Raw genomic sequence first — 24492 nt, forward strand, 5'->3', positions numbered from 1 at the left:
TTTATTGTAACTCTATTTATAACTGCCAAAATATCTTTTGATGGGTGAATGGATAAACAAACTTATAAAAATGAATAAACTTGCCCTAGCCGGTTTGGCTCAGTGGATAGAGTGTCGGCCTGCAAACTGAAAGGTCCCAGGTTCGATTCCAGTCAAGGTCACATGCCTGGGTTGTGGGCTCTATACCCAGTGGGGTACTTGCAGGAGTCATCCGATCCATGATTCTCTCTCATCATGGATGTTTCTATCTCTCCCTCTTCCTTCCTCTCTGAAATCAATAAAAATATATTTTAAAAAAATGAATAAACTTTTCCATTTGACCTTGATTGTGGTAGAGGTTAAATAAATCAATAGATGTATTAACATTAATTTGTTCATTTTCTTATATCAGAAAAGACACAAGTCAAATTGTCTATTATAAATTTAAAATAGAATTTTAAAAATTAAATTTTAGCCCTAACCGGTTTGGCTCAGTGGATAGAGCATCGGCCTGTGGACTCAAGGGTCCCAGGTTCGATTCTGGTCAGGGGTATGTACCTTGGTTGCAGGCACATCCCCAGTAGGGGGTGTGCAGGAGACAGCTGATCAATGTTTCTCTCTCATCGATGTTTCTAACTCTCTATCCCTCTCTCTTCCTCTCTGTGAAAAATCAATCAAATATATTTTAAAAATAAATAAATAAAAGTAAAAATTAAATTTTACTCTTAGTTTCAGCCAAAAGCATTGTCCTTCAATTTCTTTATAGGTGACAGTTTAGAATGATCATAAATTGTTATCTTACTATTAAAATTAAAGGCAATTTAGTAATTAATTAAAACTTAGATCTATGCCTAGAAATATTTTAATAGTTTTAGTAGTTACTACAATCAGTGACTTAAGAATCAAAAATTAAGAATTGTTTTAACTAGATTAAATGAATGTTCAACTTGTCTAGGGTTGTTATGTCACCAGAGTAATACATTAAGGGGTAGAAATGGGGAACAGAAGGAAGTTAAGATATTTAAAGATTTTTAGTGACAGAAATAAGGAGTTGTTTTCATTGGGAATTCAGAAAGAGGAGGTGAGAGTGAAATTTCAGATATACTCAATTGGATAAAATGTGGTTCCACATCTAAGTAACAAAATGAACTGATGAAAAGAGTGGATCCAGGGACTTGAAGCAGGGAACAGAGGGTGGAATCTCAGAGGGAAGAGAGGTGCGGTGAAAGGGAGGGACGGGGTGGTGGGGGGGCGCAAAGAGATCAACGGAAGAACTTGTATGCATATATGCATAACCCATGGACACAGACAATAGGGTGCTGAAGGCCTGGGGCAAGCTGGGGGGTGCAGGTGCGGGCTGGAGGGGTCAATGGGAGGAAAAGGGGACATATGTAATACTTTCAACAATGAAGAATTGTTAAAAATCTTAAATAAAATAAATAAAATAAAATAAAATAAAATAAAATAAAATAATAAAATGTGGTTCCACTTCCTGAGGTAGGAGATGTTGGAGAAGAGATTGTTTTCAATGTGTTGGTAGGGATAGTTCACCTTGGTACCTCTGAGGGTGAAGCATCCAATTATGGTGTAAAGTAGGGAGTTGAACAAACAGGGTTAGAACTCACCATTATGGATTTTAAAAACAACAACCATGTTCTCTATCTGTGTGCTAGACTGTTTTAGGACAAGTAATATGAGGTTAGTAGTCAAGCAGTCCTTTAAATCTCAGCTTTTCCACTTAGCGGTGAAAACTAGAGCACTTTAATCTAATGAACCACTATTTATTCAACCATAAAACATGATAATATCACTAATGCATCATCATTATTGGGAAATTTTAATGAAGCAAGTGATACAAAAGGTACTACATCAATTCTATATAGATATTCACATATTATTTTCCTTTCACTTATGATATGTGAATTCTATGGGTTACAACCCCTCCCCCCCAAAAAAAATCTTTCTTTGCTTTGCATTAAATTAATCACCAATTTTCAGGGTTGAGAAATTTTCCATAAAATATTTTCATTATAAACGTGTTGACTTTAAAATGATATGCCAACACAGATAACATGGGATATTCAAACTATAGCTTTACTCTATATTGATTGAACTTATTGGATAATGGATAAACATATTTTGCCTTTGACTAGTAAGAAAAAAATAAAGTAAAATGCATAAAATATTCAGTTAGGGCAATGTGAAAGTGTAGTTTTTTAAACAGTTTGAAGCTCATATTGCTTGTGAGTGATTATAGAGGAAAGTCATGGAAAAATTTTTGAGATGTTGGAACTCTGTAATAAAATTCTATCAGGACCAAACAGCTTGGCTTCTGCCACTGGACCGCATTTGTGGATGTCTAATTAAAAGAATCATTTGCATTTGCTAATAAATGTGTTTAGCTTCTATTCAAATAATTACTAAACAAGCCTGTGATTTAATTTTAATCTCAATTCTCTAGTGGCTCACTTTTCGTGCTCACTTGAATATCACCCTTCAAAATGAGTGTGAGTAATGTGTATGACACTGTACATTGTCTTCTCATCATCACTGATTTTATTGGGTTTTCTCCCCTTTCTCTTGTATCCTGTTTCCAGCATTTATTTAACCCACTAATGCTGGATGAGCTTATATTTTGGCAAGGAATGCATCAAATTCCAAAAAATCAAGCCTTATTTTTCCAAAAGTTGGGTGAGCTCCCAGAAGACATTTAATGCTTCATAGTTTTATAGTTTAAGCAATAAAGGAGAGGAAACTAATGCCCTCCCCATTCTCCTGCCCTTGCTCGAAATATAATTGAAACAGTGCCTCTGTACTCCTGCTGATTTGTTTTGACATCCATGAGCAATCTTGCTGAGGTGCATTTTTTTCCTACTTCTTCCTCTGCTATATCCATTATTGATTTTTCTAATCTTCCATTCCGTATTATACAGCATGAATAAGAGGTTATGCAACTATTAGATAAAATCAATATTCAAATGAGAAGCACGGTAGCTGATAATCAAAACTGCCAAGTACTCCTATGAATAAGAAGCTTTATAACAATAAAATGCTTCTTGTTTTTAAATTATCCATGTGGATGTTGAAATTTTTTTCTGAAGAACGTATAGGGCTGTAATTTTTCGTACCAGAAAAATACATTTTACAGATCCAAAGTCACCAGAAATATAGCAATATATTTTACTTAGATCATTTTTGAAAACGCTTATTTCTCAAATTGCTATTAAGGATGGAAAATGTCTCACCTTTTCATATGTATTGTCTATGCAGGCTTAATTTGTATTGCTATAAGATTAATCATTATTTAGGACAGTCTTAATTACCCACTTGCCCCAGGAATGTGGCAGGTGTCAATAATTAGAACACCAATAATGATTTCTACAGATTTTAGCTTGGGCTCCGCTACTACAACATCTTCCCATTAATTTTATTTCACTTCATGAAAGCTGGAAAATATGCAGTGTAAAGCAAGATGCACAGTTCCCAGATCCAAGGGAAAAAAGGTAAGAAAAACTGGTTTAATTTCATTTTCGTAAGACTTTTGTATTAGTATCACTATTCTATTTTTCCCGCAGAATCAATTTATTACTACTTGAAATCTTCAAATAATGATAAAAATGCTTATCTTTAACTCACAGGAACAAGAGAGAAATTATAGTAAGTTTTAAAAGGCAAATCAAGATTATTTGATCGGTACAGAGTAATTTTATAATTTTCATCTTCTAGATTATTGTCACAACTTTTATCAATAGTTGACAAGAGTGCTATTTCTCAGCATCACCCCTGAATCTTATTTTTTTGTTAATTTGTGTCATTTTGTCACAAGAAAAATATTATCTTCGATTTGTATTTTTTAAAAATGCTTCTTCTAAAAAAATCTTTATTGTTGAGAGTTTTACAGATGTCTCCCCTTTTTCTCTCATTGCCCCCCTCCACCGGGTTCCCGCCCTACCCCAGGCTTTACTGCACTATTGTCTGTGACCATGGGCAAAGCATATATTCATATAAATTCATTGGTTAATCTCGTCCCGCCCCCTTCTCCCCTGCCCTCTGAGATTCGTCAGTTCGTTCCAGGCTTCCATGCCTCTGGATCTATTTAGATTGTCAGTTTATTTTTTTCATTAGATTCTACATGTAAGTGAGATCATGTGATCCTTGTCTTTCTCTGACTGGCTTATTTCACTTAGCATTATAATCCCCAGGCTCCTCCATTCTGTCTCAAAAGATAAGAGATCCTTCTTTTTTTACAGCTGCATAGTATTCCATTGTGTAAATGTACCACAGCAGCTTTATTTTATCCACTCACCTACTGATGGGCACATGGGCTATTTCCAGATCTTAGCTATCAACAGAGTGCTGCTAGGAACATCGGGGTGCATATATTCTATCTGCTTGGTGTTTCAGGATTCTTAAGATATATTCCTAGAAGTGGCATCACTGAGTCAAATGGAGGTTCCATTTTTAAGTTTTTAAGAAAAGTTCATACTGTTTGCCCTAGTGGCTGCACCAGTCTGCATTCCCACATTTCTTTGATGTTATTGTGATTGTTTATTTTTATATGCATTTATTTATTTGCCTTCTTTTGTGAATTAGCTATATATGGTCTTCAAGTAGTTTTCCTCAGGAATTTCTTTCTTTCTCTTATTCATTTTTCAGAAATCTTTGTGACCATTAACATTTTTATAAACATTTAAAATAGGCCTATAGTTTTTAGTACCAGTCATTTTAATTATGGAGGATTGTGATGCTTATTGAATATTATAAAAGTATATATTAATGACTTCCTCTTTGAGGTATTTATCTTTGGCTGAATGCTTAATATAAAAATATCCTAAGTGATGGTCCTAATCACAGCTAGTGTGTTGCAGGTGGTATCTGTCCTCAGAGGTTTTATGTAAACTCTGGGACTCAGTATCTGGCTATTGACCTAGCAAGTATATTCTTTCAAACCCGGACATGAAAAACCAGAATCATTTATATTCACCTGGAATGAACAGCAGTATAGATTCACAGTCATTGTCACATGACCCAGTTCACTCTCTGGTCCTTTGTCACAGTAAAGTCAGAAGGGACATCTCCCATTATATCACACTGATCTACTGTATAGGGGCACCCTATTAATCTGACTGGGAGAAAAGTAACTGGCAAGCACATTAGGTGCCCTGGTAAGAGTATATGTATCATAGTGGCTAACAGAAATAATAAAAAAAGTTCAGAGGTGTGTCACACAACTGTAGCTTTTAAGTGTTCAGAGATTAGGGGTATGCCAGGGTGTCTCTTCCAAGAAGGACAAGCTATTGTCACAAAGAAAAAGGCACAGAGCTTGGTAGGCCTCTTCTTAGTACCACACTTACAAACACGGTTCCTCTCCATGTATCACATGGGCTTGGAAAACTGTCAATGTTAAGTTATCTGGCATAATAAAATGCTGTGGCAAGCCCCAATCAAAGAGTCATGTCAAGGCCCCTAATTTTTTAGGGCAAGAACATGCCACCTCAGCGAATAATTCACTATCTTAAAAAAGCAGAGCCTATCTTGCTGTTCAGCCCTGGTAGATGCTGGGCACCTGAGCACGATGCAGTAGTGGCTGTGCACCCAGAGCTGCTTGCCGTCACCAGCTGGGTATTATCAACACCATCAAGTCCCAGAGGCAATCAGATACAGAGCAATCCATCATCTAATTGCAATGAAACATTTCGAATCAGGCCCAATCAGATTGAGAGGGCACATACCTTCTCCTCAACTCTCACGGTGCCTCCTCCACAGCGTATACCTCTGCTCTCCTAGGGGGCTCCCCATGAAAAAAGAGAACAATGAAGGCCTGGTTCACACTGGCTGGGTAGACATAAACTCAGGAGGCATGGCTGCTGCAGGAAAGTCCTACGGAAGTGTTGCTCTCAGTGACAGCGAGGAGAGAAATACATCTCAGCAGCACAGCTCCTAACCATCAGGGGTATGTAGGGGAAGAGATGACCTGGGAGAAAGATGTACACAGATCCTGAGCAGCAGCAAATGGCTTAGCAGGTTGGTCAGGGACCAGAAATAACAACATCCTATCTAATAAAAGAGTAATATGCAAATTAACCATCACTTCGTGACAAAATGGCGGCACCCATAGCCACAAGTTGGCAGTGCCCAGTCCTCTCAGCCCCACCGGAGGCCCCCAGTCTCAGGGAGGGCTGCCGCTGAGAGCCTGCAGAGTAAGCGTCCTGGTAGAATGCTGCCCAGAGGCCCTCCTGACCCTTTATAAAAAACAAAAACAAATTCACTCCCCACAGCGTGATCCCCTCCCAGTGGCAGCAGCCTGGGGTCTCAGCCTGGGAGGGGCGCCGCACCCCCATGGCGCAATCCCCTGCCAGTGCCGGCAGCCTGGGCTGGGGTCTCAGCCTGGCAGGGGCGCCGCACCCCCACTGCGTGATCCCCTCTCAGCTGTGGCAGTCTGGGGTCTCAACCACTGAGTCACGCCAGCCAGGCAGATATGGAGGAATATTAAATGTTTCTTTTTTAAAAAAAATATATTTTATTGATTTTTTACAGAGAGGAAGGGAAAGGGATAGAGAGCTAGAAACATCTATGAGAGAGAAATATCGATCAGCTGCCTCCTGCACACTCCCCACTGGGTATGTGCCCCAACCAAGGTTCATGCCCTTGACCGGAATCGAACTTGGGACCCTTGAGTCTTCAGGCCAATGCTCCATCCACTGAGCCAAACCAGTTAGGGCTGTCCAATATGTTAAAGAAAAAACCCTATCTAATAAAGAGGAAATATGCAGGGGAGGGCATTTGGGGGTGACCGGGTTGTCAGGGGAGGGCAGTTGGGGACGATCGGGCTGGCAGGGGAGCAGTTAGGTGTCGATCAAGCTGGCAGGGGAGTGGTTAGGGGGTGATCAGACTGGCAGGCGAGCAGTTGGGAGCCAGCAGTCCTGGATTGTGAAAGGGATATCTGACTGCCTGTTTAAACAGGCAGTTGGACATGCCCTGAGGGGTCCCAGATTGGAGAGGGTGCAGGTTGGGCTGAGGGACACCCCCCAGTGCAGGAATTTCATGCACCAGGCCTCTAGTCTACATATATAAAAGCCCAGTGACCATTACGGCAGAACAACCAGAACGACCGGTCACTATGACACGCACTGATCACCAGGGGGTAGATGCTCAACACAGGAGCTGTCCCCTGGTGGTCAGTGCGCTCCCACAGCAGGAGCGCTTCTCAGCCAGAAGCCGGGCTCACAGCTTGCGAGCACAGTGGTGGTAGCGGGAGCCTCTCCCGCCTCTGCCACAGCACTAAGGAGCAGCGAGCCAAGTGGTAAGGAGCGAGCAGGCGGGTGGTAAGGAGCAAGGGGTCCCAGATTGCAAGAGGGCGCAGGCTGGGCTGAGGGCACCCCCCACCCCCATGCACGAATTTCGTGCATAGGGCCTCTAGTTCAAATATAAGACAAGATGTCCTTGGGGAGAAAATGTGTGGCTGTGCCTATGGCATTAGGCATGGAGATGGTGGATCTCTGTGTCTCATGCTGATACTAAAGAGCACCCATGACCGAGGAGTCAAGCTAGAAGAAAACGGAGAGGATGGGTCATCTGGTAGGGATTGGCAGCACCCCCAATTTTATCTCACTAAAATGAACTTCTGGCCACACCTGGCTGGTTAGAAAGGGAGAGGATCCTGATCCTGATCAGCATGGGGAAAGAGTGGTACTATAAAATAAGGGAAGGGAGATTCACTTGGGAGACCCTTTGTGCATCTGTGTTTAGCAATAGTCAGAAATGGGCGCCTGTAGCAATTTTAGCCTGAGAAGACATGATGGCAAGGCTGCGACTCCCCAGGCATGATGTTTGAGTCCTGCATCAAGCAGGCATTCCAGAACAGTTGTGCTGGCTTCCCGTGCGGAGAGTGTGCAGTGGGCAGTAGAGGAAGAGGATATATATCAGTTGCAGTAGTGGGAACTGTGACTGTCTCATGAACTCCCCTTATTATGACTCCCACTCCCCAGTAATTGTGACTGGCAACCCTATTACAGCAGCAGTAGTGGGTGAGAGTGAATGGAACATGAATCATGAGTGACTCTGAGAGGTATAACACATATTCTCTTCTACTAACATCCACAGCCTACAGTATTTCCTATCCCTGGAACCTGTGTTCCAGTAAGCTTCCAAGTGCCAATATTTGCAGAGATAGATGAGCCTGAGGGCTCTTTTTCTTTAAACTCCAAAAAACCGTGGTCCCTGCAATGACTAGGCAGCAGGCTAGAGTGACAAGGCATTGGCAGCCCTCAATCTATTACTCTCAGTAGAAGGTGTTCAGTTACCCAGCTTCCTCCCTCATCAGGAAGGATCATTCGGAAGGCTAGTTTTTGGACCATTTTCTCAAGTTTCCCCCAACATTTAACATAGAGTGGTCCACATAATAATTCACCACTTAATAACTCCCTCTATTCTGTATCGTTTACCCTGCTTTTCTACCAGAGCTCTCTGTACTTCCCAAATCAACTACTTGCACTTGAATCCTTGACTCAAAGTTGACTTTTTTTGAAAACCCCAAATAATACACTACGCTTGATAGGGGGATAAATGAGTAGAAGGTCATACCCATGCCTGGAGAAATTTATATTTTGGAACCCAATACTGAGACATAAATAAATACAGTGTGGTAAGAACGATAAGACTATTAAGAACAAGATGCTGACAAAAAAGCAAAGAGGAGGAGGCCTAAGATTCTCTGAGAAGCTGGTTGAGTCAGAACTGACATTGTGGAGGAGTTGCTATCCCACTAGAGTCCTAAAGAAGTGAAGAAAGAGTAGATAAGACAAGATACACAACTCAGTGGGAAACTCATTTTTAGGACAGAATCAAATAAAACCACGTACTTATTGTTCATCATAATTATTCAGTCCTTTAAGGTAATCCAACCCAAACTCTGAGACAGTCTCCAATGTGAGTCATTTCCTGTAGAAAGTTTGCCTGTGTGGAAAATTTTCTAAAAAGCAAACCTTCTGTTCCCAGAGATAGCTGATTAGGCAGAGAACCTTGCATCTGTGCCACGCAGACAGAAGGTAGTTTCCTTCTGCTACTTCTGAAGAGAGGTTAATGAATTTCTTTGGAATGCATTTTTTTTTTTTTTGAGCAGGTAGCTGCAAGATGAAATTTCCCAATTCCACAGTTCAGTACCTTTGTGCCTGATAGCAGAAATTACTGATTAGAAATGGGGATATACAGTGAAAGAAATGTAATTTCTTCCCATCTTTGAAACTATGAAATGGGAAACTTTTTGCCATTTCATGATATAATGTCTCCTCTTATAATGCGCTGTTGGTAGTAATGAGTTGAGTGATGGTAATATTTTTTCTCTCATGTAAAGAAATTTTGTGAAATATTCACAGGGTAAAAGTTATCCTCCAAACAAAATATGTATCTCAGTATTTTCTTGAAGATTAATGTACCAGATGCCTTAATATTTTTTCTCTTCTTAGAGTTATAAAAATGGGTAGTTTTCTCTAAAAATGACTCGTGGGTCTGTTACTCACGACGAGTCATTTTTTCCTGGTGTGGGCTAGACTACATGACTTTGCCTGTAGATGGATCTTTCTCTCACAAATGACTTGCCTGGTCTGGTACAAAATGATTGCATAGAATGTTTCAATAGCTATTTTTAGGTGAATAAAAGCATGATCCAATTAAGATTGTTAAATGATGCACTGGTCATATGCAAATCAAGACTGTGTAGGGGAAGATAACGAGAGAAAATTACTTACGTCTTACTTTCTATTATAAAAAAGCAATTCTGGAAGACAACATAATCATGGTTTCTTTCATAATTGAGTAGTTCCAGAGAGCTGGTAAAGTCCTAGGAAAAGTTATGTGTATATTAAGGCTCAGGGATGATCTAGTTCTGCTGAGTAATTTTCACTCCTACTATAAGACTTCTATTACTGAATCTACATGGTCTAGCAATATGACATACTAAGATTTTATGAAAAAAAATGAAATCACTGGGATTGGGATAGGTGCATAATGAAGGTTTAGATATTTACATTTCTTCAAAACATTTTCTGAAACATTTGTCATGTAACATTTTGTAATATTTCTCATAAAATGCTTTCTGTATACCCTAAATGGAAAGGATGAACAAAAAGACTATATAAATGAAAAATATTTCACACAAATATTCAATTAAGGATATTCAATTAAGAAAAATTTACAAGCGAGGTGAATATACTGAGTAGCGTGTGAAAATTTCATAATTTTTTATGTATGCAAAAAAAGCTCAATGCAAAAAATGCTCAATACGTCATATACAGTCCATGTCCCTACATGTATGTTAGTTATAAGAAAGATAAGGAAGCAATGACTCATCCAATAAAAGTTGAATGTGCACCATAGCCAAAGAAGTAATATAAAGAGACAATAATTTTAGGAAGTTCAATTTTGAATCATAATAATGACCAACAGTAGATGAACACTATTTCTAAAGTATTTTTTCTAAGTGAACCTAGATGAATCTTTCAGAGCAGTAATAAGATAAATATAATACATAACACACATATGCATATATAATGAAATGATTAGCTAAATAGCTATCAGAAGAGATTATTTTTGTATTTACAAAATTATATATTCTTTATTACCTATGAGCATTGTATAGAGTCGTGGTTTCTAAAGTCAGACTACCACTATTCACAAATCAGTAGCCTTACCATTTACTAATTGTGTGACCCTGGGCAAATCTTTTAACTTTCACATGCCTTAGTTTCCTTACCTGTAAAATGGGGATGAAAATAATAGCTACTCATCAGTCAGTTGTGAAGATTAAATGAATTATGGCATGTCAGTGCTTGGAGAAGTGCTTGGTACATTGTGAATGCTATATTCAGATTAGCTGATATTACTTATTATACCATAACAAATAGAAGTAACATCATACCCTTATTTTATCTCACCTGAACTACTATCATATTCTTCCCTCTTGCATTCCTTTCCATTTCAAGTCACCCTACATGCAGTCCATTCTGGAAAATCTTTCTAAAAAACAGTGTTGCTCATGTCAGACCTACATACTGAGAGTGTCCACTGTCCACAAAACATAGATGCCTAAAGTTCTAGACTGACACTCAAGTTCAAGGAGAGCCCACCCTAACCATTGTCTGAAATGATCCTGCACTTTCCCTGCTGTGACTGGCTGTCCTGGCCATTGTCTTTGCTTATAGTGTCAATTCTCCATCTCCCACAGGAATCTTAAAACGAGTGCCACAGTTTGACTTTGTATATTATAAGGATAAGGATATGATAGGTATATTATAAGAATGTGTACGGAGTATGGATAGACCCTTCATTGCTACTCACCAAAACTACTCACCCCTTAATTTTGCGCATCATAGCAGGGCCAGTGCTTACAGTGTGCAGTTTTTAAATGATCTAATATTTCTTGGCTTATGTATTCAAACTCTCCATCTGTTTCTGGATTTATGGATGAAAAATTTTATTTTATCACCTTGGAGACTTTGTGCCACAGTTATGCTTTGCTTACATTACCTGCAGTGTGGCATTTTACATCATTGCACAGTTGTGCTGCAGGATATATCTTGTCTCTGACAACAACCCAAAACCAGCACACAGGATTCATTTCATGGGATAATTGATTCAGTCTTAACTCAGTTTTTCTGAAATGATAAAATTTAGTTTATGATGTTGTGGTTCTAAGTAATTAACTATGTATCATGGGAGGCTAGTTCTTTTGATAAACTGTCTCCTCTGTGCTCTAAATTGTGAGAATAAACAAGAAGATGTAAGGAAAATTTATCACAGCGAGATAAAGGAAGTGGACCATTAATCGGGTTATGAAAGGAAGGGTAGATTTTTTTTTTTATTAGAAGCCTTGGATTTGGTTTCTTGTTTGATTGCTTTGTAGTGTGTACAGCTGACTTACCTTTTCTTTGTAGCTTTTTTACCTTTTCGTGGGGATACGGGTGCCTGGGCAGCCTACCTACAAAGTTATTTTGAGAAACAAATGAGACCTTGAACTTCTGAACACTTGGACATTTTGTGCTATACAAATGGAAGGTATTATTATTTTAAAAACAATTTCTAAGTTTTTTGTATGTTTAAATGAGAAGATATTACGACTTTGGTTAAAACATTAAGTGCAGTCATTTTAGTGCTTATTCAGTTGTTAACTGCAATATGAATATAGATAAGCAGATGATAGATTTGCTATCTTCTGCCAGCCACTGAGTTGGGTACATCATAAATATAGAAGAAGAAAAGTCTCTGCCTTCTCAGAGCTTTGGGGGTGGAGGGCCATGTATGAGGGAGGAAGCTTGAATACACGGGCACTGAACTCTAAGTGCCAGGGTTTAGAAGTAGTAGGTACTAAAGAAATATATATTGGTTTTCTATTGCTGCTGATAACAAATTATCAAAACCCATATGGCTTAAAACAATTCAAATTTATTCTCTTATAGTTCCAGGGGTTAGAATCCTGAAATGTGTCTCCTGGGACAAAGATCAAAATGTTGTCAGGGCTGGTTCCTCCTTGAAACTGTAGAGAAGGCATTTCCTTACCTTCTCCCTGGAGGCTGCCTACATTCCTGACGTCATCGTCCAGCATCATATCACCTCTTGTCCTCCAGCTTCTGATAATCACATTGTTTTCTTCCTTTGACCTTCTTGCCTTAGTCTTATTAGGATCCTTGCCACTGTCCTCCTAAATACTGAAGGTTATTGCTTCAAGGCACTCACTACTAATTAAAACAGGGGCAAAAAATATGAATTGACTATAGCATTTTTTTCTCTAATTTCAATGTTTGTTTTTTTTTTTTTCTGTTTTATGACTAGAGAATCCTTAATTAAGTCAGTGCCTAAGTAGGACCCTCCCAGCTACTATATTCTGGTGCACTTTTTTATAGGCTTGCCGTTTTACTTTGTCTTCACTGTGTGTGAAACTGCTTTTAAGAGTGTTACCATCCTTCGTCCCAATACCCACTTGGATAAAATTAGTTTTGAATTAGAACTTCAGTGATTGAAAGCTTTCAGCTGGGAAAACTGAAATAGGATCAAGTGATACATGTCTCTATTACGTTGTTGCCTAGCAATATAGTTGCAGGTTTCCATTATAAGAAATGATACTATTATGTAGAGGCGTCTTGGGAAAGATATGAATGATAGGAAGTTCTAAGCTTACAAAGAAGTTCTCATTTTAGACTTGAGAAAATGAAGCCATTGAGACATCCAGAGAAGGAGACAGAATTAAAAAGATAAATTCGTATTTAAGGATATTATAATTTTAAAGTTGGTGTCTCTTTGCTTCCTATTATTGATGTTGCAATACTTTTCAGTTCTTTAAGCATAATATCTTGGGTAGGCTAAACACGAAGACCATCTATACTAATAAAAGGGTAATATGCTAATTAGACTGGGAGACCTTCCGGAGACCTTCCAGACGTCCTTCTGGACAAAGCCATGGTGGCGGGGCTGAGGCAGGGGTGGTTAGGGGTGATCAGGCCAGGAGGGGAAGGCAGTTGGGGATGATCAGGCTGGTGGGGGGGTAGTTGGGGGCGATCAGGCAGGCGGGGGGGGGCGCAGATGGGGGCAAGCAGGCCAGCAGGCGGGGGCAGTTGGGGGCGAGCAGGCTGGCAGGGGGGCAGTTGGGGCGAGCAGGCTGGCAGGCAGAATGATTAGGGGTGATCAGGCAGGCAGGCAGGTGAGTGGTTAGGAGCCAGCGGTCCTGGATTGTGAGAGGGATGTCCCACAGGTATCAGGCCTAAACCGGCAGACAGACATCCCCCAAGGGGTCCCAGATTGGAGAGGGTGCCATCCCCTGGTGGTCAGCACACATCATAGCAAGCGGTCGAACTCCTGGTCAGTTGAACTCCCGAGGGAAAATTTGCATATTAGCCTTTTATTATATAGGATGATATTATTTGCATAGGAAACCTCTGCCAAGTTGAGGTTAGACATCAGTGCTACTGCCGGCAGGTGGGAGAGGCATATGTTGAAATAGCCATGGCCATGGCAGGTGACTCCAGTGTATACATTATTAAATACAATTTGTCATTTGAAATAAGGATTGACATAAAATCACTAGGAAATTACAACTAATTCAATGTAAAGTGCTCTTCAGTGCCAAGTTAAAGACAAGAACTGAGTTTATCTTCATAGTCATGTCAAAACCCACAAATTAGAAAAATTAAAATAAAAATAAAAGCTAATCTGTGGGAAATGGAATTTTTTGCAATGAATTTTATATTTACTTGTGTGGGGAGGGGACCTGCAGAGATAGAGCTGAGTTATTTTACTGAGATTTTATGACTTTCTCAACATTTTTTCCTGACTGCCATATTGTCAAATTTCCTTACTTTCTGTGACTTGAGTTAAAAAGAATTAGGTATGGAGATCGCCATGAATCCTCAAATGGGACACCCTGGTTAGAAATAACGTTTCTTGTTTAGCATTGTTACTTGAAATGATCTCTTCTAATGCCAGCCTTGATATGGAATTCATTATATTGATATAATGTATTACATGTTTGATATTGGTATTACATCTTATAGGTATAAAATACATATAATTTTGCTTAATGCTATGTCTATATAAACATAAATAAGTACATTTTTTTGATAATCAGTTTAAAATCATAATGGTAACTATTTGCCTTTTACTATATGCTCCTTTTCCATCTTCTGACCCTATATATTTTTTCTTTATTGATTAAGGTATTACATATGTGTCCTTAACCCTTAACCCCCACTGCCCCCCCCCCCATGTCTGTGTCCATTGGTTAGGCTTATATGCATGCATACAAGTCCTTTGGTTGATCTCTCCCCTTTACCCCCACCCTCCCCTACCTTCCCTCTGAGGTTTGACAGTCTGATAGATGCTTCCCTGTCTCTGGATCTGTCTTTGTTCATCAGTTTATGTTGTTCATTATTTTTCATAAATGAGTGAGATCATGTGATATTTATCTTTCTCTGACTGGCTTATTTCGCTTAGCATAATGCTCTCCAGTTCCATCCATGCTGTTGCAAATGCTAAGAACTCTTACCTTTTTTACCGCAGTGTAGTATTCCATTGTGTAGATGTACCACAGTTTTTAATCCACTCATCTGCTGATGGGCACTTAGGCTGTTTCCAAATCTTAGCTATGGTGAATTGTGCTGCTATGAACATAGGGGTGCATATATCCTTTCTGATTCGTGTTTCTAGTTTCTTGGGATATATTCCTAGAAGTGGGATCACTGGGTCAAATGGGAGTTCCATTTTTAGTTTTTTGAGGAAACTCCATACTGTTCTCCACAGTGGCTGCACCAGTCTGCATTCCCACCAGCAGTGCACGAGGGTTCCTTTTTCTCCGCATCCTCGCCAACACTTTTCGTTTGTTGATTTGTTGATGATAGCCATAAGGAAGGCCAAGAGACATACACTGAGTGGCCAGATTATTATGATCTCTGAACGCATAATAATCTGGGCACTCTATATATATTAGAGGCTGGGTGCATGAATTCGTGCATGGGTGGGGTCCGGCCAGCCTGGCCAGAGGGAGGGGACATGGGCGGTTGACTGGCCTGCCTGCTGGTCCAACTCCTGGTCGAGGGGACAATTTGCATATTAGCCTTTTATTACATAGGATATACACTGAGTGGCCAGATTATTATGCATTCAGAGATCATAATAATCTGGCCACTCAGTGTATGAAAACATGCTCAATGACCCTATAAATTTTTAAGGTTTTCACTGCTTCTTCACTTGCTTGAGATGAGGAAAATTGCTTCCTTTGTTTTCTTGTGATGAGGAAAGGCATTTAAGAGCTGGAAAGTAACTTCATAACTGAAACAGGCTCGTGTCTAATCAGCCAAGTGATCGGTCTCTGGAATGAGAGGATATAGAAAGTTCCACAGTGTTTACTGTTTGGCGGCCACTATGGACAGTGAAAGGCATTAATGTAGAGGCAAGCCTCCTGCAAATTACCATTACCACCAAGGTACACACTGGCCATCAAGACAAAGAAGCGGCCGGCTTTATTTGTGAAGGATGCTATGTCTCCCCAAAGGTTCAAGATTTATTTATTTATTTGTTTTTGGTTTTATGTTATGTGGCAGTTCACATACAGAAATAAATACAATGAAACTATGAAAAGAGAAAAAAAATTTCAGTTTGGCCATAAATATGCTTCTACTTTATCTGTGCCGAATGAGAAGGCTACATATCCGATTCGGATTTTCTCTAATTCTTGAAATATTCTGGATTGTTTCACGTCCAGGGGTGGGAAACCTTTTTTCCTGCTAGGAGCCATTTGGATATTTATAACAACATTCTTGGGCCATACAAAATTATCAGCTTAAAAATTAGCCTGCTGTATGTGGTCAAACGTTTAATTAACTCACCCCAGTGCCTTCGCAGAGCCAGACCAAATGATTTCATGGGCTTTATTCAGCCTGAGGGCCGGACATTCCCCACCCCTGGTTTAAACCATTGGGGTCTCTCCATTTCTTAACGCATTCTGGAAGATGTTTTCATTTCTCTTTTCCATGGCGCAGGCCATACAATTCAAGTTGTGTGACTAACTCACTATGAGTTCCTCTAAAAGACTTGCTGGGAATATTTACTTGGAAGAGTTCTGCCCCATCCTTTGTGCAAGCTGTTGTAAACCTAGTCTCAGGACAGCGCCTAAAACTTTTAGTGCTGACGACTGTGGAAATACAATGAGACAAGCTGGAGGGTTTGGTAATAACAAGTTTGGTGAACGTATAGGAAAATGACTATAAGGAAGTCATTACTTTTGGATCTCATGGAAAATCCATCATCAATATTTCTAATGTACTTCTATCACCTATATTATAATACAGATGGGTCCTATACTCTTTACACTAATTTGATTACTCTGTTACTGGTTATGTTTAGTTTTGACTCCCCTGAAATGTTGCTGTGCTTCTAGTCATGTGGAGTGTTTTACTGGTGACATGTGGTTTAAACTAAAATATTTTTTAATAGTTTTCTATTTTTTATTTTCTAAAGGAACCATTGACACTTATGCATAGAATAGAATATTAAATTTTTAAAATTACACGGATTCAATGACATGGGCTTAGTGGTCCATATTTATTGTCATTTTGTTCTGAACTAAATGTTTAAAATGTAAATAGAAAAATAGATATATGTTCCAGATTAAAGTGAAAGAGAAAAGTGAAACAGAGAAAACTTATAAGCAAATCAAATACTGACTTGAAATTTAGCAGGCCTTTTCTTTTTACATACTTTTGTATTTGAAATAATTTATTTTGAACAAAAATAATATTGACTTTAGCAGAATAATAAGAAATATCAGCCGAAACCGGTTTGGCTCAGTGGATAGAGCGTCGGCCTGCGGACTGAAGGGTCCCGGGTTCTATTCCGGTCAAGGGCATGTACCTTGGTTGCGGGCACATCCCCAGTGGGAGATGTGCAGGAGGCAGCTGATCGATGTTTCTAGCTCTCTATCCCTCTCCTTTCCTCTCTGTAAAATATCAATAAAATATATTTAAAAAAAAAAGAAATATCAAATTTTAAACATCAAATATCTAATTTGTGCTATTTAAATTTTTTGAGATGGCAGAAATCAGGTCATCATTTTATAATATATTTTCAATTTGAAATAACAGGTCTGAATGTTGTGCACTTATTTTTAAGAATCAAAGAAAAGATATTAAAAGTTTGATAGCGATATTACCTTATCTATAAATTTTAGTGGTTTAGCTACCAGATCAATTGGTTGCACAGTATGGCTAATTATAAAGTAAGTTTTTAATTGATGTTTCAAATTGCTGACCCTATTGACCTTTCAGAAGACCTTTCTCCCAAAGGGCTATTGACACACACACAAAAACTGCTTGCAAATGAGTTAAGAAGACAGACATTTTGCTTTTAACTTGAAATCATGTTAAATGTTCAGAATGTCATCAGAATCATTTGTTGGTATCATTATCCTCATTCAGTCTCCTTCACTCTTGCCAGTTTTTTCCTTTACATTTAGGATGGTGTATTAATCTCTCGGAATAATTTCACCAACCTGGGAGACTTTTTTGTGGAAAATAGATTGTTGAACATCCTCTAGAGTTTTTCTAGATAAATGAACGATTTGCATAAAATTTACCACGTGGTCATAATTTCTAGTATTCTGGTTTTTGTTTGTTTGTTTTATGTCCGACTTCGCCAAAAATTACCATTTGAAGAGCGATAGATGTAATTCAATATCATTATATTTTTAAATGTAAAAAAAAATTTATTTGTGAATTCTGTTGTGTCTAATGATCTGCAGTTCTGTGGTTTATAAAATGCAGTTCCATAGTTGCCTGATGTAATCCTGTCATAAAGCTGAGGATGTGGTAGGGGAAGATGTTTTATCTCATCTACATTTTAATGCAAGACATGTATTTTATCACACATATAGCATATGTACCTGTCATTTGTCCAAGAATAAGAAAAAACTAAAATTAAGGGGAGTGAAAGTGAAAGGAATTGACTCAGGCTTATTGTTTGAATTCCAGATATAGCATTTACTAGTTAAACAATTGGGCACAAATTATATCATCGCTCTAAGCCTCGGTTTCCTCATTTGAGAAATGAGATTAACATCAAAGAATTGGAAGGGCGTCTTATGCATAAACCTCATGTTATTTCCTTCACTTTGATTCTGTCTTATTTTCTTTCAAATACATCATTCAGTTAGAAGGCACTGCATGAATAATATAGGAATCTAGAATAATTCTATCAGGAAAATTGTTTCTAGTTTACTTTTGGTGCCTCACAGGGACTCAGTTGGATTATTTATATGTTGTCTTTGTCAATGGATTTATTCACTAAGATGTTTTGCCTCTCTGTCTCTTGACTTGCCCACTTTTCTTTATATCTACCAGAAAAGTCAAAGACCCCCTTATCTATCAACTAGGTCAGTGGTTGGCAAACACATTAGTCAACAGAGCCAAATATCAACAGTACAATGATTGAAATTTCTTTTGAGAGCCAAATTTTTAAAATTTAAACTTCTTCTAATGCCACTTCTTCAAAATAGACTCGCCCAGGCCATGGTATTTTGTGGAAGAACCACATTCAAGGGGCCAAAGAGCCACACGTGGCTCGCGAGCCACAGTTTGCCGACCACTTAACTAGGTTATTGACAGTCTTATTCCGTTTCTAAGATATTTGGTCATAGTCATAATGGGAATACAGGATTAGTTACTTAGTTATTTTGGTTAGCTAGTTTTCATGACCACAAAAGTAACAGGTCTACTGATTATACTATCATCACACATGTGTCTTATATTATGATTAGTGCCCACTTTTAAAATCAATGTCAAATTTATATAAAAATACTCTAATTCTGCCATTGTCCCCCCAAAGTGCTCTTGTCAGAATAAAATAACTCCTTTTATAAAACATGGTCATTTCAGAGTCCTCATTTTATACAACCCCTTAATGTAATATAATTACATTGAATGTAATTGGCTTCTTACTTCTTGAAACATGTTATTTGCTTAAATCTGGGATCCACTTAGTTTTCCTCTCCCATCAATCCCTAGTTTTTCTCTCTCCTAGATGGAGTAGTTAGTTCATGCTTCTTTTCCTGATCTGTAATGCTGGAATGGCGTATGGCATGTGGTGTAGTCAGTCTATCTACACATACTTCATAGGGGTTCTCATTTGAAGCAACTGAGACTTTAAATTGTATCTATATACTATGTACAGACACTTACTGCTGGGACTTCTCTCCTGATTTCAGAGCTGTTTGCTCAGCTGTCTACTCACCACCTCACCCATGCTTAACAGGTATCACAAGCTAAACAACACTTGATTTTAGACTGTGTGGCTATCTTTTGTTTTTCCTTTTCTTTCTCATTCTTTTCTTTTTTCGACTAATATTAATTACCCATTAATTTCTTTGATTTCCCCTGTATATCAGAGCCTGGAAAAAATTAGAGGAAATGAATGGTAATGGGAAACACACACACACACACACACACACACACACACACACGAAAAGAAGTGTATTTCACAGAATCCATCGCCACAGTTCCTGTATAGATTCTGCCAGTGAGAAGCACCTGTCTGGAATTTGAGAGATTGTCTTGCGGGAAAAGCAATTATTTCTGTGGCCGTGATAAGGAAAGTGGCAGATGTGACCTTTGATCAGCAGCTTGTTTGCGTGCTCACGAATTGCTCAATTTGTTGCCAGAGGCAGCTGAGATAAATGTCTGTACATACTGATTTCCTAAAGCCAGCGGTGACTCCCTGATCTGTCTGCCCTTAGCTGTCCAAGAGTTTTTTTCTAAGATGATTCCATTTATTAAATAAATGTTGTCTTGCTTATGATATTAGTTCCTACATTTTGACCAAACCCTAACTTTTCAATCAGTCAGGAAATAGACACTCAAAGACAGAATTAATTGATTCGATATGAAAGCAGGAGTGATCTCATCACAGGTGGAAAAAGAGAAAATTTTTCCATGGTATTCAGTAGCAAATTAATTACATAAATTATGTCCTATACTTACCTGGAATGAAGTTCCTATCAAAAGCAGGTGTAGGATGATAAGTTAGCTATTGCTATAAAATATTATCTGGAAATACTTAGTATAAAGAAATACTTAGCATAAAAAATCTGGGGAGGACTGACTGCTTCTCACTACATAAAGGGCAAGAGAATGAAAATGACAAGTCTAGTCCACATTCTTACATCAAGACATGGTCCAGAGGACTAATGAGATTCCATGACTAATGCCCCCTTCTCTTCCCATGCCCCTCAGCGGAGAGCAGTCAACTATGTATGGGCTGTTGACTTATCACACAAGTTCATTCACAGTATTACCAGTAAATAACCCTGTATGAAACTTCAGGTCTCATTGAGGGCCCTGTGAATTGGAGTAGGGCAAATTTGGGTGTATGCCAATGAATCTGAGTACCTTAAACCTTCACATTCATTTTCAGTTAGAATCTCCTGACATCATCCTTCCTTTGCTCAAATAATTCTACTATTCTTTTCTAATGTAGTTAATTTATAAGGACATAGCCATTATTTTTAAGTCTCACATGTATTGCCTCCTTTTATTTCTAGATTTAGGAAGCAGTAAAGTGAATGAGATCCTGCATAGGTTAAGGTGGCTTATACATCAGAAGAGTTACAAAATTTTACAAAGATATGTCAGTAGAAATCTAGGATAAATTAGAATGGATTCTAAAGGATTGAGAATAGGGACAAAAGAATATAACATTAGATCAAGTCACATTTATCAATTTAGGAATAGGCACCATACTTTAAGAATTGCATGTAGCACAAGGTTTTAGGAGTGGCAATAACAGTTTGCTCAGGTGGTTAACCCAAACCTGGACACTGTTGTCACCTTAATTTAAAAAGGGGGAAGGGGATAAATGGAGGTAAAAGAGGACATAGTGGGGATAGCTGGTGATGGGAAAAAATAAAAAAAATTATAGAGTAACTATTAAAAATTTAAAAACATGAAATGTTCTATTTTTTTTTTAAAAAAAAAAGGAAAGAAAAAGGTGATATGCCAGAAATCCTTTGGTATTGTGCAGAGCAAGGAATCCAGAGAGTCAGAGAGATAGGTATGCTCATGTGGATTAATGACAGTTAGCACCCAACTCTGTTCCCTGGGAGGGCCCAGAAGACAATTCACTGTAGCACAACCTTAAGGACACTGGTGAGAGGCCTGGACTACACCTAGCAAGCAGGAATGAAGGTGAGAAATGCTGCCAGGGATGTGTGCTCACTGACATTTATGTGAAAAGTAAGGTTCTAGCGTGGCAGAGACCATGGCAGGGCTTAACTGCTGAAGACACAATGAGCGTGACAGCTGTAATGGGAAGCAGAGGCTGAGCTGTAATCAATACACTGGGCAAGCATCAATACTTGGCCATGAATAACTGATCACACGGGTCACAGAACTGAGCTAGATGGGCAGACTAATCCATTCTTTCTTAACTTGGGTAACAGAAAGGATAATCTCTTGGGTGATGAGTTTATACCTGACTTGGGAGTCAGAACAATGGACTATCATAAATTCTCACCCATTTCCAGACTTGAGACAATTTATAGTCTCATAATTCTTGAAAAAAAATGGGTAATGGATCTGTTTACAGGAGGACCAGAGACACTGCCAAGCACATGTACTCTGTATCCTTCTATTTTGCATAAAATGGTCCCATGACAATCTAAGAGGGTCACTGTGGACTGGGGAAAAGAAAATATCCAAGATTTTAAAGAATTAATGAACCCTAAGTTTGAAGTAAAAATCTATCATTAAAGATCCAAAAAATCATTGCAGGCCCTGAATCAGAGAGGGGATTATGACAGTGTGGTGATGAACGGAGTTCCGGATGGAGTCTATGTTTGAATGAACTCATTGTGTTTGTGGACTTACCCATGAGTTTTTCTCCTTATTTGGAAACTCTCAGAATTCTTCTTTTGGCTAGTGGCCCCTTGAATTAACATCTGTAATGTATGTTACATTAGGAAGGACGCAGTAGAAGTTTCTGAAATTGCCCTGTCTTCCCAACACTAATTTATATTTTAATAAAGTGGGAAGCTGAGATCAGCACCACATCCTTGGAGGAATGGCAGAATTTAGTACCACCATGAGAGATCTGAAATATGAATGGACATTGATTCATGACAGTTCTTCATTTACCTCATCTATTTGGTTTGTTTAAATGTGACTTGAAGAATGATGGGGATTGTTATACATAGAATTAATTGAAGACTCCAGTATCAGCAACCAACAAAATGCTTTGACCCTGGTATGTGGCAATTGATCCAAAGTCAATGTTGGTCTAGCAATAAATGAAGAGCCAGGGGCTTCAGCAGGCAACAAAAGAGAGGTTTTCTTGGAGTCAGTGTATGTGCATATTCTTCTGAATCACTCATGTTGGTGCTCCAGGAACTTGAGACCATTGGTGGAAGTTTTCTATGATTTTTGCTCTCCCTGAGGTCTTCTAGCTGGTGACAACTTTCCCTGGTCTTTGCTCTGCTGGCCTTTCCAGAGGTTTTGACATCCTCCAGTTCTCTGTATTAAATACCCTTTGGCTGCTTTCTTGTAAGTGGTGGGATAGCATCTGTTTTCTTGACTAAACATTGAATAATTTAACCCTGAGCTTTGTCCTCTCCAACTTTTCTTCAACTCTACAACTAAGATCTTCATTTATCCAGTAGTTAAGGTCAAAAGCCTTGTGGACATTCTTGACCTTGCCCTTAACTTGACTGCTGTTACCATCCCTGTTATGATTGGCTTTATAACATATAGTGATTTTGATTTTAACTGATGTATTCATTTACTCTCCTCTCAACTTCACAAAAGCAGAAGCTTCCATCTGTTTTAAAGGTGGATACATCCACATCTCACAAAATAGGTTATACAATTCATTGTATTTCAATAACTACATTTTTATTTATATTAAAAGAATGATACATTGATCTCATATGTAAATTATGTATTTATGATTCAATATTTTAAATTTGCATAAAATATATTCATAATTCATTTACACTGATAAAAATTATAATAAAATAACATTATGGGGGCCCTAGCCGGTTTTGCTCAGTGGATAGAGCATCGGCCTGTGGACTGAAGGGTCCCAGGTTCAATTCCAGTTAAGGGCACATGCCTGGGTTGCGGGCTCAATCCCCAGTAGCAGATGTGCAGGAGGCAGCCAATCAATGATTCTTTCTCATCATTGATGTTTCTCTCTCTCTCTCTCTCTCTCTCTCTCTCTCTCTCTCTCTCTCTCTCTCTCTCTCTCCCTTCCTCTCTGAAGTAAATAAAAATATATAAAAAATAGCATTATGGGGGCCAGCATTTAATCCAATGATATCCTTACAAGTCAAGTTCACAGAAGAAAACTTCCATATGAAAGTCATCTTAGTTACACTTACTATTACACTTATTATTGCCTTTGGCAAGCCTGGCTTTGTCTACTCTGAGTACATAAAATTTCATGCATTACTTAGAAAATGTCTTACACAACCCATATCTCAATCCCTGAAGTGATCATTTCATTCGTCTTTCATGAAAACAAGAAAAGTTTCTTTTTTAATGTCTGACCCAAATTCTGAGATGGGAAATATGTACTCTATGGAAACTGAGTCATAACAATATGAAAAATATATAAATTATATACATTATTTTCTTATTAATTCTATTTTTCTCTTTACTGAGGATTCAGTAAAGCCTATCGTCAGGTGTGGCATAGTATCTCTGTTTCGGTACATATCTCTCCACTTCTCTCTTTGTACAAGTTCTTAGCTCCTTTTCTGATGACAGATAATGTCCCGTTCCAGTTTGTTCTGCCCTGGGTATCACTTTCTTGTGTCAGCACAGTGATTCCTTGGGCTATGCTACCACACTTATTCTGTTGTCAAATTTTGAGTGAAGTGCCAATTGTGTTGCTAAAGAAATTGCATCTCCCCAAATATTGTGAAAAATCCCTATCCCTAATTTCAGGTACCACAGAATGGTATTTCTCTCAGACTTGGATGTGCTA

The sequence above is a fragment of the Plecotus auritus genome (assembly GCF_963455305.1).
Source record: "Plecotus auritus genome assembly, chromosome: 6".
Classification (NCBI taxonomy): domain Eukaryota; kingdom Metazoa; phylum Chordata; class Mammalia; order Chiroptera; family Vespertilionidae; genus Plecotus; species Plecotus auritus.